The 15,901-nt window shown below is 35.9% G+C and overlaps 1 protein-coding gene across 1 annotated transcript in view; it reads left to right on the top strand.

The window, feature by feature from the left end:
* Positions 1 to 15,901, top strand: part of LOC137396351 (microfibril-associated glycoprotein 4-like) — a 398,039-nt gene that overhangs the window by 205,425 nt on the left and 176,713 nt on the right. The window lies entirely within an intron of this gene.

Raw genomic sequence — 15,901 nt, 5'->3', positions numbered from 1 at the left:
AACAACCTTGCATGTACATGTATGTAAAAAAGGAAGCTTTTACCAGGAGAATAATTCAAATGTTTAGTGAAAGCTTATATGGAGGCTTAGTACATTTTTTCATGTTAGCTAAACACAGAGTACAGGGGTAACCAGTTATGATACTGTCAATGACTTATTATAAATATAATAACTAGAGCAGTTTGGCTAGTATAACTACTGAAATGTTGAATTTTTCTTTTCTAACGCTCTCATCTACTTGTTATCGTACAATGAATTTCAACAGAGGTTGAAACAGATGTTTGTGTAAATGGAACAGGGGACTAGTAGCTGACAATCTGACAACTTCTGTGGTCATAAATTAATATTATTTCAGTTAAAAACTGTAAAGGTGTGAACAGTCCTTGCAGAATATTTGGCAATTGAACTGGTGAGGAGTTGTGCCACCCTTGAATTGTTGTGAAACCCTCATTTGGCTTTTTGTACTGAGACATTTTTAATTATGAATGCTTTTAGGTTTGGTTGGGCTAACACGCTTGTGTAATTTCCAGTATAATAAGGAAATTGTAGCTTGTTTGTTCATGAAATTTTCAAAGTATTGTTTGTTAATGTTGTAACTATTATTGGCGGACATGCAAAATCTGGAAGCACCTAAGGTAATTAAAATTCAGCAATTTAATTCTCATCTATAGAAACGATGTGTGTAGATGTTTCAGCACTAATTATATAATCACCATTGATTGGCATACAGTAAGTTGGAGATAGCAGATTGTTAATATTTCTCTGTTGTAAACTCAACTCATTTGTCCAATACCTAGTACCTGAGAATGATTGCTTGATTAATTCTGACCATTAATCTAAACCAAGGTTGAGGAGTCTTGGTATAACTTTAATTATTTGTGTCTCCCACCTTGTCTGACATCACTGTTTTATTTGAGAGATCAAATTCTAATCCTTGATATTGACTGCCACTCATTGCAAAACAATTACGGCATCAGTAACTACACGCCGTTAATACTTTGTTTCAATATAATTTGTACTGTGCATATTTTTCACATTATATCATCTTGCTAATATCGTCTTTATAAATTTCCTCATTGGATATGCTTTGCTCGTAGGTTTATCATCTACTTGCAGTCTCAAAAAAATAAATTGTCTGGAGATTTCAGTTAACCCAATGTGAAGCATCAGTACTTTCAACAGCAGAAAAAATACCAGTTTAGTTGTTGCTTTAGATTTTCACTATATCTCATCTTGCAAATATCTTCTTTATAAATTTCCTCATAGGAAATGCTTTGCTATTAATCTACCTGCACATCTACTCTTGTCACATCTACTTGCAGTTCCAAAAAAGTGGTTTTGAGATTTCAGTTACCCGAATGTGAAGCATCACTACTTGCAACAGTAGAAAAAACCAATTTAGTTGTTGCTTTAGAAAACGTAGTAAGAAGCCAGGTTTCGGTTACATCGTTTGTGGCTCGATTGTCTCTGATTGTGATTCTCGTTTCGGGTGCGAGAGGTCCTTGGTTCAAATCCTGGTAAAGCTGAATAATATTTTTTTAGATTGATATAAAAGATAACTTTTAACATGCTTTCTTGTTGCTTTGGAGACACCAACAAAATGTTAGAGTTTTTTTATCTTTCTCATAGAACTAGTAGTTTTGGTACATTTATAGCTTTGAATGTAAGAGGTCCTGGGTTCGAATCCTGGTTAAGCCGGTCAAGCTTTATTAAGGCTGGGTTCCCCCAACACGTCAAACTAACAATCATTTCAAGACTATTAGCTTCATTCAGTTACTCATATTTGTACAAAAAAATTAATTACATGTTTCATGTCTGTTTTGAATTGGAATCGGATATAACTGAAAAGAATCACTTTTTATATTTTTTGACATGACTATGTTAAATTCCTTTAAGATATCCTTAATTTCTGACACGCTAATTACTCTGTCAATTAAATAATGGTACATGAATGAATGCCCTCAAAACATTTCCTGCATACATTAAAGGCTTTTTTATCAGAATAGCTAGTCAGCTATCATAGCCTGCAAACATTGACTATTTATTAAGATCTTAAGCTAAGGTTTGTTATGAAGCAAGGCATACATACTCTTATCTGCTAACAACAAGGGCTACCTGACTCTGTCCCTGCATACACCAATAAAAAAGCTCCCACTATTTTATATAGGCTATGTGACTAAACACTGAATGTTACAGACTTTGGAATTATTTGTTTTTTATTTGTCATGAAGGAAGTCGTCCGACCTTTGTGCTTATTGTTTGATATAGGTATGAAATTCAATCTTTATAAGTTGACAAGTTTTGGGTACATCATACTTTTGAAACTTTCTAGAAGGGGTTTGATAGACTATATTGTTTTTAAAAATTATGCTAAGTTTGAGTTGTTGGGAAAATTGAAAGTTTTAAAGAAAGTAGCAGAACTATTTGCTAGTTTATTTGGACTGGCCTATGACTACATAAAGTAGCTACATAAAATTTAATTGTGCTCCTGACTTAGTTTTGCTTTCCTTAGTTTTGCTAAGGGATTTTCATGTTTCAATCATATTTCAAGTTATTCTAAATTGTTAGTATTTTCTTAAAAAAATGGTTTTAGCTTTTTAGACTGTAAAAAAAATCAGATTTCTGATTACATCATTATTCGTTTGATGGTCCAGAGATATGATTCTTGTTTAGAGTGCAAGAGGTTGCAGGCTCCAATCCAATTTGGCTCAGCAACCTTTTGTTAAAAAGTCTCAAAATGTCCTTTAATATATGCCATGCTGCATTGGAAAAATTACTAGTTAGTGAAGTCTTGCTGGCATTAACCGATAACTTGTTGGTGTGAGAGATGATTCTCATTTTGGGTGTAAGAGGTCCCGGGTTCAACTCCTGATCAATAATATAGTAATAACAATATAGTATTGTTATAAATGATAAAATTTGTAGCTTGATGGTTTAAGAGTATTATTTTTGCTACATGGTTACTAAAGGTCCTGGGTTCAAGTCCCAATGAAGCCAAAAAAGGTTTGTAAGAAGTATTTGAAAGTATGGTTCAATAGTCAAGTAAATTTTGTTGTTGCTATGGAAACACAACCAACCAATTAGAGTTGGTTTACAGTCTTTAGATATCTAATTATGGCTTGATGATCTAAGATAGGTGTGTTTGGCAAGTAAGTTTTATCAGGGGCTGCATGAGAAACTCTGATTGTCTCAGAGAGCCATCAACCTTTGATGGCGTTTGAATTGTACAATGTTCTCAATCAAATCTTTTGAATGTATCATAATAATAAAGGTATAGAACTATACTAATATTTATATTAGGTTATGTGAAACTGTGGTAAATCATTATTGAACTGTGATATAAATTGTCCAAATTTAGCCTAAATTGTGCTACCGAATAGCTTGACATTTGAACATTTTGGAGTTGTGTACACTGAAAAAAGGAAAGTTAAAATAATCTTGGTCATTACTAAATTGGCAATGATAATGAATTTACACATTTTTCTAGGTTTTATCAGATTATAACGGTATTTTTCTATCATTTACAATTGTTGTTGATGTATGAGATGATCTGATTACCAAAGTGTTTCAAGATTAAAATTGATAAAAATTGATCGCGATTAAAACCCTCAGAGATTTCATAATATTATGACTATTTATAAACGAAAATCGGAAAATAAAGATTTAGTAGCTATTAGCTCTGCTCACATAAGCGCAAGCTTATATAATTGTGATAGTTTTCAGTTTGCAGTAGCCTAACAAGAACCATTTGTGTTTTTGTGATGGTGTTCTGTATTCATATACAGAATACTGCAATATTAGTTGGTGAACGAGAGACTATATCCACATTGGTAGTATCAGTAAGTCAATGCATTCACGTGTTCTGCAGGTTGTAGCTGGGTCAAGACATCACTGATCAATTGTCTCTAGCCGACTGTGGAATATTTCCTCAGCCTAACCATAAAAAGGGCTCAGTGTGGTGTATGATAGGGGTATGATAGGCAGTGCTGGGTAATAAACCAGGGTTGAATTGTCTCCGCCTCCTATACTTTAAGGACGCGACTAGCCGTTGTAGGCTCGATGTGATTGGCTGAAGCTTTCTCGCTGATTTCAAGACAATAGCCTGCTACTATTGTTAGTAGGAACGTAACTGCGGATCTCCGAGTACTGCGTGTAGTATATTATCGATTCGGGAGTAACAACTGCATTCAATGGTGAGATTTAACAATGTAACATTTCCACTCTGTTGTATTTAGTGCCTGAATTAGATTGCTAATAAACTACATGTATCTACCTAAGGATTAGTGGTAATCTTAAAGCTTCTCACGTTATTGAAAAATTTCCATAATGTTTATGAATTGAAATGCAAGGATGTCCGTTGGCTTGCAACCTACACTAGTTAACGAGCAACACGACTTACAGCAATCGGCATCTCAAGAATATTCTCATCAATTGTTGTATGCATTAGAATACATAATGCTAAATAAATTGTTCTTAATCTGAATGAAACTGAAACTATTTATATTAAGAACCTATCAGATATTCTTTTCTATCAGTTTTGGTTTGAAATGTGCCGATGTAGTCCGGTTGCAGACCACGTTTGTGTCATTCATGCATTGCTCGCGCCTTTGGCTTCTATTAAATCTCAGCACACTTTTAGTTCTCCATAAGCTCAATCAGAGTAACAATTGTTGTCTTGTTTATTTAAAATAAAAAGAGACAGTATAAGATAGCCTTGAACTTATCTTCAATGTGGGAGTCTACAAAATAAAAAGTCAGCTCAAAATATTGGGATCATGCATACTAATTTTACTGATAAAATGACAGGGTGTAGCGTTTTGCCTGTATGTAATCTTTAAATAATTTTATTCTGTTTTTCTTTAACACCAGTGGCAACAATAATAAAAATACTATTCACCTAGTTTACTAGGAGGTGAAAAACAGTGCATACATAAGATGTTGACATTTTTTGTACCATTGTCAGGCAGCATGCTTTGGGTCTGCTCTAACTAGTGGATGCCTGGCCGTGCCTGGCATCCACTAGTTACAGCAATTCTTTTGCAAATATTTCCAATGCATTGCAAATGTTTGCAAACAAATTAGTGCAAATTACTACACTAGTTGGAAATTTTTTATGTTATCAGTATAGGTCAGTTTGATATGTGTGACAAGCTAGGAATCCATCTGCTCTCAGTAATTGTTCGAATCCAATGAAGGTTAGCATATTGAAAAAGTTGAAACTGTGGCCTGCATATTTTTGGAAACATTCAGCCAAAATTTATGAAAAGAAAAATTGTTTAAATATGAGCTGGCACACTTGAAGCTTTAGATGGCACGGGCCACTCATCGATTAAATTTACACAATAACATATAGAGTACCCGAGCGAAGGACAGGAGTTGCCCATTAAGGTAACAATGGTAAATTTGCTGTATAGAGTAGGTTTAGACTAGTTTAGACACTTTAGACTAGTTTCTGTTCATTAATAAAAATATCAGATAGAATTGCTAAATTTGTACAGTTTGTAACGGACTGCACAACTATGAACATTCTCAAATTAACCTACATTTTGATAGGTCATGCTAAGATTGATAGACTTTTACATGTATGTCTGAGCGTTTCTAAAATGTTAAAAGATCTGAAACAAGTTTTTTATTGTTACATTAACAAGTTTTCGCTTGTCTATCCATTTTTATGTCACAAATTGAAATATCTGTCCATGCTACTTGTGAAATTATAGACACAAATTTTAAATGAATTAAAGTTTTCAATGGCTTTTGTGTAAAATGACTATAAAACTTATAAATGTTGATCAAGCATTCTAAAAGAGGACTATGTACTTATTAGTCTATAGAGTGAGTATATCGGAAATCGACGACGAAATATATTCAAGTCAGAGATAATCACATGTTTTTGTGTATGAGTCGACGGCAATCGGCGCTTTCGCATTTGATTCAGCTGCGACCGCGCGCTTTTGAGTCGATGGTGATCACGCGCTTTCACCTTTGAGTCGACAGCAATCGAGCGCTTTCACAGTCGAGTCGAATGCGGTCGAAGGCGATTACGCACTTTTGCCCTTGAGTTGACGGCAGTCCCGCGCCTTCGACTCTAACGACAATCGCGCATTGGCGTGATCTAGTTGACATCAACCGTGTACATTTGATAGAGTCAACACTTTTGTTACCATAAAATAAAAATTTATAGCTACTTTATGTTGAAATAAAGTTTGTAGTTTTTCTATTTTTTTGCATAAGTGTTATTCCTGTCTGTAGAAATGGCCTCCCTGGATACATACAGCCTTAGTAGATATCTAAGAAACCTCTGTTCACCAGAAAGCATCTGTGAGCCATGATGATACAATGGGGTAGATGACAGCCTGATCATGTCGACACAAACATCATCAGTCAAGGTGAGTCAGATGTCATGCTGCTCTATATGGTAACAATTGTTACCTTATGCAGTGAAACCTCAACATGTGAGCCTGATGCATAGGCCGAGCTCGTATGTCAATTTTCTAGTATTTCCAATCAATTTGTCTGATATGTCTGAAAATATACGAATTAATCTGTTTCAAACCAAATACCTAAAGACATGATGACAGTCATATTACATTTAAAAAGTACTTTTGTTGTTATAATTCACTACCTACGAAGTAACAATTACCTATCTAGTGGTTATGATATGCAACAAACTAACAGTGTTATGTAGCAGTACATAGCATAGTCTATGATACAGTAAGTATTATGCGGTATGGAGTTCTTACCTTCAAGACAGACATAGTGGCTAATGGTGTAATGAAATAGACATGACAGCAACACATTTGGTATGTTCCAATTTTGTGACACTAAGTAACAGAAATTATCCTTAAATTTACTTTGCCATAACTTTGACTTCTATACCCACATTTGAAATAAGTTTTTATTTTACGTTCTGAAACATTTTAATTTTGTTTTTATTTTTTCTTCAGATTTGGCATTCGTCTCGCTTTTATTTTTGACAGCCTTCGTTAAAACCTTTAAACAGATCCGATAAATCAGGCCAAGTGATGCTATATTCTCGTAAGTGGCCTCTCACATCCTAGTCAAGTCAAAAATCGTTTCCTCCGTTTGTATCTTAACTTTCTCCTACGTTGAAACCATCGCGTGTCGAGGAATCAACTTACACTTGCATAAGCTGACTCTAATGTTCTAGAATGTTCTCAACTAATACTAGTTTGATTCCGAATCAAATTCTGTTATTGCCGAATAAATAAGCAACTTTTAAAATTTGAAATTTTTCTACTCAATCCAATAATAGAGTCTCTCAACACGTCTTGAACAAGCATTGGTATAACACACGATATTATTTGTATAATGGCTGCACACTGCAACAGGAGTTGTACAGTAGTACAGCAAGGTGTTGCAGTGTGGCAAAGAACCGCAATGTTTGGCATCAACAGGTTTTACGGAATACATAATTACGTCACAGTAAACAAAATAATTTAGTAGCAAAATAGTTACTACTTTATCACTATTAACTATTCCATATTATATATTCCTTTTTTTACTCCAAGCTGTAATTACAAACAGTAGAAAGTTCTCAAAGAAGATGACCTCTCTTCTTGGCTACATGCCAATTGACCTAGTTAATCAGTGACCAATAGAGATAGATATTGTTGCAGTAGCGTTTGCTGTCTTGAGAAGACGTTATGTCAGAAACAATGTCTCAGCTGGTTACAGAAGCTTCTGTTGCTCTCACCATGCATTATAACTATTTCATTTCTGCACTAAACTTGAAAAAGAAAATATTTAATTATCCATTTATAACACTTTGTTTCCATATATGCTGTTAATATGCATGTTTATATAATCTGTAAAATAGAAACTGCGCGAACCCACAAGTTGAACAAATTTGGTTTCTCGCAATTTGCATCAAATGGTCCATGCTTGCGCATGGAATCCGCCCGCGCTTGTCAATAATGAACATAAAATTCTGTACAATATATTCCGTTTTAAACATTTTTACCCTTTAATTGGTCGTATTTTGAAAGCGTGCCGCTAAGTGAGACAGACGTGTGCTGCTATGATCTCTAGTTTAGAGTTCCTCATCTTTTTAACAGATTACTAGAGTTAATCCGCAGCATACTAATTCCATTGAAACACCTATCATACAGCAACTCTACCCGTGTGCACGCTCCAATCAGCATCAAGGAATCATAGTGACAATCAATTATGACAGTTGATATGATGCTATTGGAAACTCCAAACACCGTAATAATCCTTCTCTTTTGAGTTTCACTTCAAGAACAAAGAACATATTGTCAATTCCACAGAAGATTTTGTGCTGATATCATATTCGATTCGTATATGTTGTAGCAGTAGAAGTGTTCAAACCAATTTACAATTTTACTTTTACAATTTTAAAATTTGAGAATTGGTTTCAACAACCAAATTCTATTTAATTACATTAACGCTATGGGCTGTCATGGGCTGTGGTCTGATGTATCTGCTGTAGAAATCCATAAGCAAGCAATCTGCCCAATCTCTGCAATGATTCTAGTGTTAACCTGCCTTGGCTGTGTGCCAATATTCTATAAATAAACTAGGATGACTAATCCTTGATCTGGCTAGCTGGGCTTTTCATAGCTGAGTGAAATATTATAGCCTCTACAGTCATACTGTCAATTTACTCTTGTCTTAAGTTGGATGTTGGGACACTCGTATGTCCGTGTATGACTATTATAACCATAGTCTTGTCACTTTTTGTTTTTATCACAGGTAAATCTATAGTTATACTGCGTTAAAATAATATTTGTAGTTTTTTCTATTGTGTTTTTGCAGATGTACTAATCCTTGATCTGGCTAGCTGGGCTTTTCATAGCTGAGTGAAATATTATAGCCTCTACAGTCATACTGTCAATTTACTCTTGTCTTAAGTTGGATGTTGGGACACTCGTATGTCCGTGTATGACTATTATAACCATAGTCTTGTCACTTTTTGTTTTTATCACAGGTAAATCTATAGTTATACTGCGTTAAAATAATATTTGTAGTTTTTTCTATTGTGTTTTTGCAGATGTACTAATCTCAAGTGTCCGTTGAAATCATCTCCCTGAAGATATACAGATGATGCGGAGCTCTAACAAACCGCTGTTCACTTGAAAATATCTACAAACAGTGATAATGGCAGGGAGATAGAAACCGTAGAGGCAGGTCAGCAGTTGATGCAGTGTGTTATGAGAATAACGGTTAGTTTATACTCCATGGAAGTATGTAGGCTGATCGCATGATTAAGCTAAAATCATTACACAAGAGATGATGGTGACTTAGTTTTACTAGCGGATATAAGGAAGCAGCGTGCATGACCTGCACATGACTTGGTTAGTGTCAGACTATATCCTATCGTTACTATTGTTACATGGCTCACTTAGTGTGGGCATCAATATTGTGTGCATTGGTGTGCATTCACTTAGTATTTAGTATATCGGATATTTGTAAACAACGACTGGAAATCAGTGGCTGTCAGTTGCAAAAATCAAATCGTAATGTTACAAGCCTGCTGGGCTAGATGATGGAAAATTGGAGAAACGCTGGAGAACTCCAGGGTCGCTGCTAGTGCTTTATAAAATTGTGACATAATATATACGTGGTAATAATAAAACAATAAATAATAGTATATAAAATTAGTAGCTAGAAGTTGCTAGTCACACAAACTGAACTGCTGATGTAGTCACTCGCAGTTCGTCTGCAGGGGATTTAATATATTGGTCACAGTAAAGAGTCAATGGAATATAGTTAACTTTTTTATCTAGCACACACTTTTTATTTATTTCTGTTGTTTATTTATTACTAAGTTTATCAAATTTCTGATCATAATTTTTTTAAATTGAACAGTGATGCTGGGCATTGAGGTTTAATGCTATTCACTGCCATTTTATATTCTACTGAAACAATAAACAGCTCTCTAAAGAAGCTAGGCTAATCTCTTGGCTACATGCCAATTCACCTAGTTGTAGTATCAGCCAATAGGAATAGGTACTGTTCTAGTAGCCTTTGCTGGCTTGGGAAGACAGCATGTCAGACACAATGTCTCAGCTGGTAACAGAACCTTCTGTTGATCACAGCTTGGATTTTAAATAGAAAACTTTTGGATGTCCATTTATATCACTAAATTTCTATGGCTCAGTTAATTTGCTAGTTTGTACCATTCGCAAGATTGAAACGGCAAAAAACAGCGAGTCAAGCAAATTTGTTACTCACAAATATTTGCCGAATGTTTCATGTTACGAAAGATGGAAATGGCACCTCAAAACGTGTGATGGAAATGTGTGAGAAAATGCAATGCAAGCTATTCCAGTTTAAACCTTTTTGTACTTTAAACGTCTGCTGCGAAATGAGACAAAAGTATGCCGTTATGACCTCTGGTATAGATAGAATTCTTCATCTTTCGCGATCCACATCAAAATTGGAAATATTAAAGTAGGCTTATATTATTTGGCCAACCTTCTCGTATCCTACTGCATTTAAAGTAGTCATTTTCAACTTTTTCTTCAGCTGTAGAGACGCTCCTATAATTGTTAAATTTGTTTAAATCTGGATTGTTGAATATTGAACCCTGGTCATCATTGTCAATGTGTGTCAGTAACCCTGGCAATTTGTCCAACGATTTGAAGTTTTTAAACTTTTATTAAATAAATCTAAATAAGCTTATAATACATTGATATTTGATGAAACACTAGTAAAAATGTTGGGCAAACCCTTTGTGATAAGAGGATGAGAAATTTCTGGTCTAAAGCCTTACCCAACAATTAATTTGATTGATTTAAGCCGCTACTTTGAAATGGCATTTCTAAACCGAGTCGTCTGAATGCCGGTTAGGTTTTCTGGAGCGCCCTAAGCATTGCTGGAATACCGGTCCTTAAGGTTCGAAAGGTTAAAAGTCGAAGAAATTTTTTATCCGTTCTGTGTTAATTTGAAATATTTACTTGAGCTCTCCTAGCCAGTCATGACAAGGCAACAGAAGTAAATATTAAGCACTCCAAGTACATAAACACTAGTGTTTGTCACTAGGGCCAGCTGCAAAAAATTCAAAGTCAGCGAATTCCATCCATGTTCCTCCGATGTACTTTTAGCCTTTACTCAACTCACATGACTTCCCTTTGTGATATGCATGACCGTTAGTAGAATTGTTGTTGAATTCCTTACATATTTGTAAAACTTGAACAATGGGGTTAATGAATTATTCTTTTGTATTGCTCATGATGAGATGGTGCAGTGATTTTCTATATTCATTGGTTATAGGTACAGAAGTGCAGTGGTAGGAACGTCTCATCTCTGCTCCACATCTGGTTGTATTCAGATTGATCTCTACTATTATCTTCATGTATCGTCTTGGCATGGACTAGAGGTGAGTCAAGATCTCATGGATATATTAGCGGTTGGGCTTAAGCCTGGTTTCTATATGACAGCGCACGCATCTGCGCGGCCCGGTGATTGTGCGCAATGCATTTCTTGGACCGCGATGCAGTGTTTCCATATCGTGCGTAGGCGCCGCGCTTGCATTGGACAGGGTAGATAATTTCCTTACTTTTTCGTAGGAGAGACATATTTCTTCGGAAAAACAGTTCTCCGTTGCGAAATTGCGCCGTCATATGAAAACCATATGGGTGTCATATGGGTGCGCACGTCGCGCGATCGTCGTGCATTGACGTTTCCATATCACAGCTGGCCTACACAAGACGTCGTGCGCCTTGTTGCGCACCTTGCGCTGTCATATGGAAACCAGGCTTTACATTCCCCATCTCACTAGTAGTAGCCTTTTCAACTACCCTAGGACACTTATATTTCGCTAGTATTTAGTTTCGTGAGTAGCACACAGAGTAAAATTTCGCTGCAACTTAATTTCGCGGCTCTGATGAGTGCGAAAATATAGTGGTGTGAAAATAAATGCAGTGGAAAAAACATTACATTCCTCAGGTCCAGTTCACTAATAAGAAAAAAATTCAATTTGGGAATAGTTCGTATTTGTAAACCACAGGTTGAAATGTGTGGGTGAGATCGACAATTCAATTTGATCGCTTGCTGCCATTTGTTTCTTAGACTATCAATGACGTCTAGGTCCCTCCCGCCGTGACTTTCACACTCGAATCCCAAGAAGAAGAAAATAGATAGGTAACAACCAACTTCACAACCAAAACTGTATAACCCTCACGCCGTCATAAACGCATTTATGCGTTTTCTAGAGGCCACTGACATAAACGCAGTTTCTGTCTTTCTCAGCAATTGTCTGGTAACCTGATTTTATTATTTGTTGACCACATAACCCACGGTCTTTAAGTGTTTTATGAAATTGACTGTGTTGTCCGAAGATTTCTCTATAAAATCAGCCTAAAACAACGAAGCAGTTTTAAACTTTTGTTTGAGAATTTCTAATCTAAAAACGAACATTTTTCTGTGAGTTCATTAACTACCCCGCACGAGTCATAAAACAGGTAATTAGTTGTTGATGATATAACAGACAATTTAGATTTTCGTGATTATACAGATAATTAAAGTAGAACTTGAAAAATACTGTATACATATCATGAAGCAATATCGGCAATTTTGGTAAAATGGCTGGCACTAGGCCGGTAACGAATTTGTACATGATTGGCAGTGAAAGAGATAATGTGGTTGGACCTGATGAGGGTTGATATTGTTTTTGGATAGTAATAAAATTCATCACTGCAATAATTATTCTTCAATTTTATGACTTCACCTACCAGACTTTCACCCTCATCAGTTACAAATTCGGTGACTAAACTGATATTGCTTTGCCATGCTGCTCAGTTGGTGTATTAGCTATAATGAGTTTACCAGAAATTTCCCATTTATCCTAACCACAGACGAAAGTTGCCTGCATTTCTAATATTACGATTTTATTGTGTATATCAATGAGCAAAGCTATTTAACTTCGCATTTTCGCTCGTTCGTTATGATAGTTTAGTTTCGCTCATTAAATTTCGCGAGAGGATGACACCGCGAAAACGCGAAAGTTAGATGCCGCGAATACATAAGTGTCCTAGGGTACGTAAGGCCACTGAATTTGGCACTAGTCCAAACATCCTGTGCCGGCCTTCTATAAATAGCCTAGGATGAGTAATTTACTAAGTCTCCATACAGTGATAGTGTAGGGACACCTGGGTAGCCAGTGCAGAAGGCTATGCTGTGCCTACAAGCAGATATGTCTCCATAGGGTGCAGTAGTAGAGTGATGGTTGTGTGAGGCCTCATGGCTATGTATGTCTGCATATGGAGTAACAGAAGAACAAGGCTTTATCGCACTGCAAATGTCCGACTAGTTTTCTGAGTTCGAAAAAATTGTCTGCAAGTGAATAACGCTATCGTTTTTGCAGTGTGACCCAATTGCAGACCCCATTTTTTAATAGAAAAGTATTAATCAGAAATATCTTAGACCCAAAGTTGAACAATTTTAACTTAGAACACCAACAATAAGTTTAAGACAATGCTTTCAATTTTATTTATCTTAAATTGAAGAAACAGCAGTATCGTTCTGTGAATTTTGAGTAAAGTAAAAACTGACTTCTTTGTTGGTTCTGAATGACAGACTGATATCATAAATTGATGTCAAAATTTTGGTAGAATCTGTTAACTCTGTGATACGTGATCAAATGCTTGTGTAGGTACTAAGATGAGCCGTTATGAAGCCAACATATGCCAGACAGACCTGTCAACCCGGTCCACTGCAAATGAGATAGAAATGAGCCCCTAAAGACTCGCTCTAGCAGAAAAGTATTTAAATGGGGACCAAGGCAGGTTAACATTGTATCTCAGCTCTAAAGTTATGCTTAAGTGAATTACAAAAATAAAAACAAATTACAGGCAACTTTTACGAACCTAATGCTCTACATTCAGTTCTGCAAAAAGCGTTGTATCATATCCATGGTGATGAACATAACGTATCACAAAATTCTCAAAATTTTACTGTAAATGAATTTAGTAGTTAGACAGGAATGTTATATCATGTCTACATTTGAGTCTGCACTGATTTGAGATGAGGTAGCCTGCTGCTCCTTGAGGTTTCCAGTTTTAGGTTTTGGCTGACTTTTAAGACTTTTGAGTAGGTCAGCTTTCAACTCTGTTTCAAATCAGCAGGTAGGAAAGTTTGTTTTGGTGTCTATCAGAGCATTCACTGTTTCAAAAAATTGGTCAGCCCTAGCATCGGTGTGTATTTTTAAGCATAGAACAAACGCTCTTTGTTGTTGCATTACTGTGAGGCATGCAGAGAATGGTCCTCATTGAACTCGTCAGTAAGGGGTAACACTCTACTGCCATAGCATCACAAAAACTTTGCTTGGCAAAAAATTACCGAACGGTAATTCTTAGCACGAAGCCATAAGAATGCGTTTTTGGCTAAACAGCGAGCCTTTTGTTATCCTAGATTACGCGAATTGCGTTAATACTATAGCAACTGATAATAAATGGTTGGGTATTTTATCTTAGAGCACAAAACATAAATCCGGTAGTTTACTGGAAGATCTTATTTTTGCGGAAGAGTAATCTCAATTCCAGGAGGGTCCCTCAAAATCCGGGAGAGTTGACAGCTAAAACTTTCCAATGTGTAATTAGATAATGATGTATTGTGATCCCAGTGTAATTAGTATGGTTACGATTCTTATGAAATTTGAATTTTGTTAGCAACTTTTTTACGTAATTATAATAATGGCTTGTATATTAAAGAAAACTGGTCTCCTTTCATATAGCAATTGTAGAGTCTAGCCTGACCATAGAAACTCTTACCTCAAGGGCGTTTTCCATGTAATAGACAAGCTTTGTCGTAAATGTGTTGATGTAGAAACTCATGCTATATTACCTGCTTCAGAAAAGAACTGAATAGAATGGTGTATCACAAAACGGTGACGGGCTTTATAAAATGTTTGAAAAGGAAATGACAATCAGGTTTCTGCAGAAACTTTCAAGGGAAAACTTGGAATTAATTTATTTTAGCATTATTATTTCAACATGTCCCTGTGTTTGTTTTATGAGTCAAAAATGTGCTGCATTTGATGATGGTGGCAGTTGTCTTCTCTTGGCTTAGTGCGATCGCAATTAGTGTTAACGGGCAAACTACCCCAAGTTTAACCTTTAAACTTATGACATTATTCAAAGCATTGAAACATTAGAATTTAATACTTGTTCTATAACGTTTGTAGATTTGACTAGCACTACTAAGTCCACTTGTAGACTCACTTCAATGTCAACCACTACTGTCTCTTACAGTAAGTATGGCTGCCTGATGTAGTCAGACTTTTATTATCTATTGTTAATCATATGTTGGTTCTACACACATAAAGCTATTTGTAGTTTTGTAGCTTTAAGTTTTCTATCATAGAACTATTTATAGTCTTTTAGCTTTAGGGTTTTTATCATGGTCAACGACAATTGCTTGCTTTTGCAGTCGAGTCAATGACGATTGTGTCCTTTGCCGTCGAGCCCACGACGATCGCTCGCTTTTGCCGTCGAGTCCATGACGATCACTCGCTTTCCCAGTCAAGTCAACGACGCTCTTGCGCTTTTGCTTTCGAATCAATGGCACGCTTTTGGGTTCGAGTAGACAGCAATCATGCGATTCTGCATTCGAGTCGACTGTGATCACGTATTTTTGATCACTCGTATTATTGCTTGCTGTTTCTATAATATTTAATTCTACATTTATTTGATGTTAAAATAGTGTTTGTAGTTTCCGTACTGTTTTTTTCCAGAAGTGATCTTGTCCGCATATATTGCTCTCCTGGATGTATACGTACCAATGTAGATCTACGAGAAACTGTGGTTCAATTGGAAGTATCTCGAGTCGGAGTAGATTATTAATTGATCCTGTCGACACTAACGTCATCAGCAGAGGTGGGTCAGAATTTCATGCTGCATTTCATGGGAATAGTGCTGTA

This window comes from Watersipora subatra, chromosome 5, assembly GCF_963576615.1.
Source record: "Watersipora subatra chromosome 5, tzWatSuba1.1, whole genome shotgun sequence".
NCBI lineage: Eukaryota > Metazoa > Bryozoa > Gymnolaemata > Cheilostomatida > Watersiporidae > Watersipora > Watersipora subatra.
The sequence above is the reverse complement of the archived record's forward strand: the minus strand, read 5'-3'. Positions and strand labels throughout refer to the sequence as shown.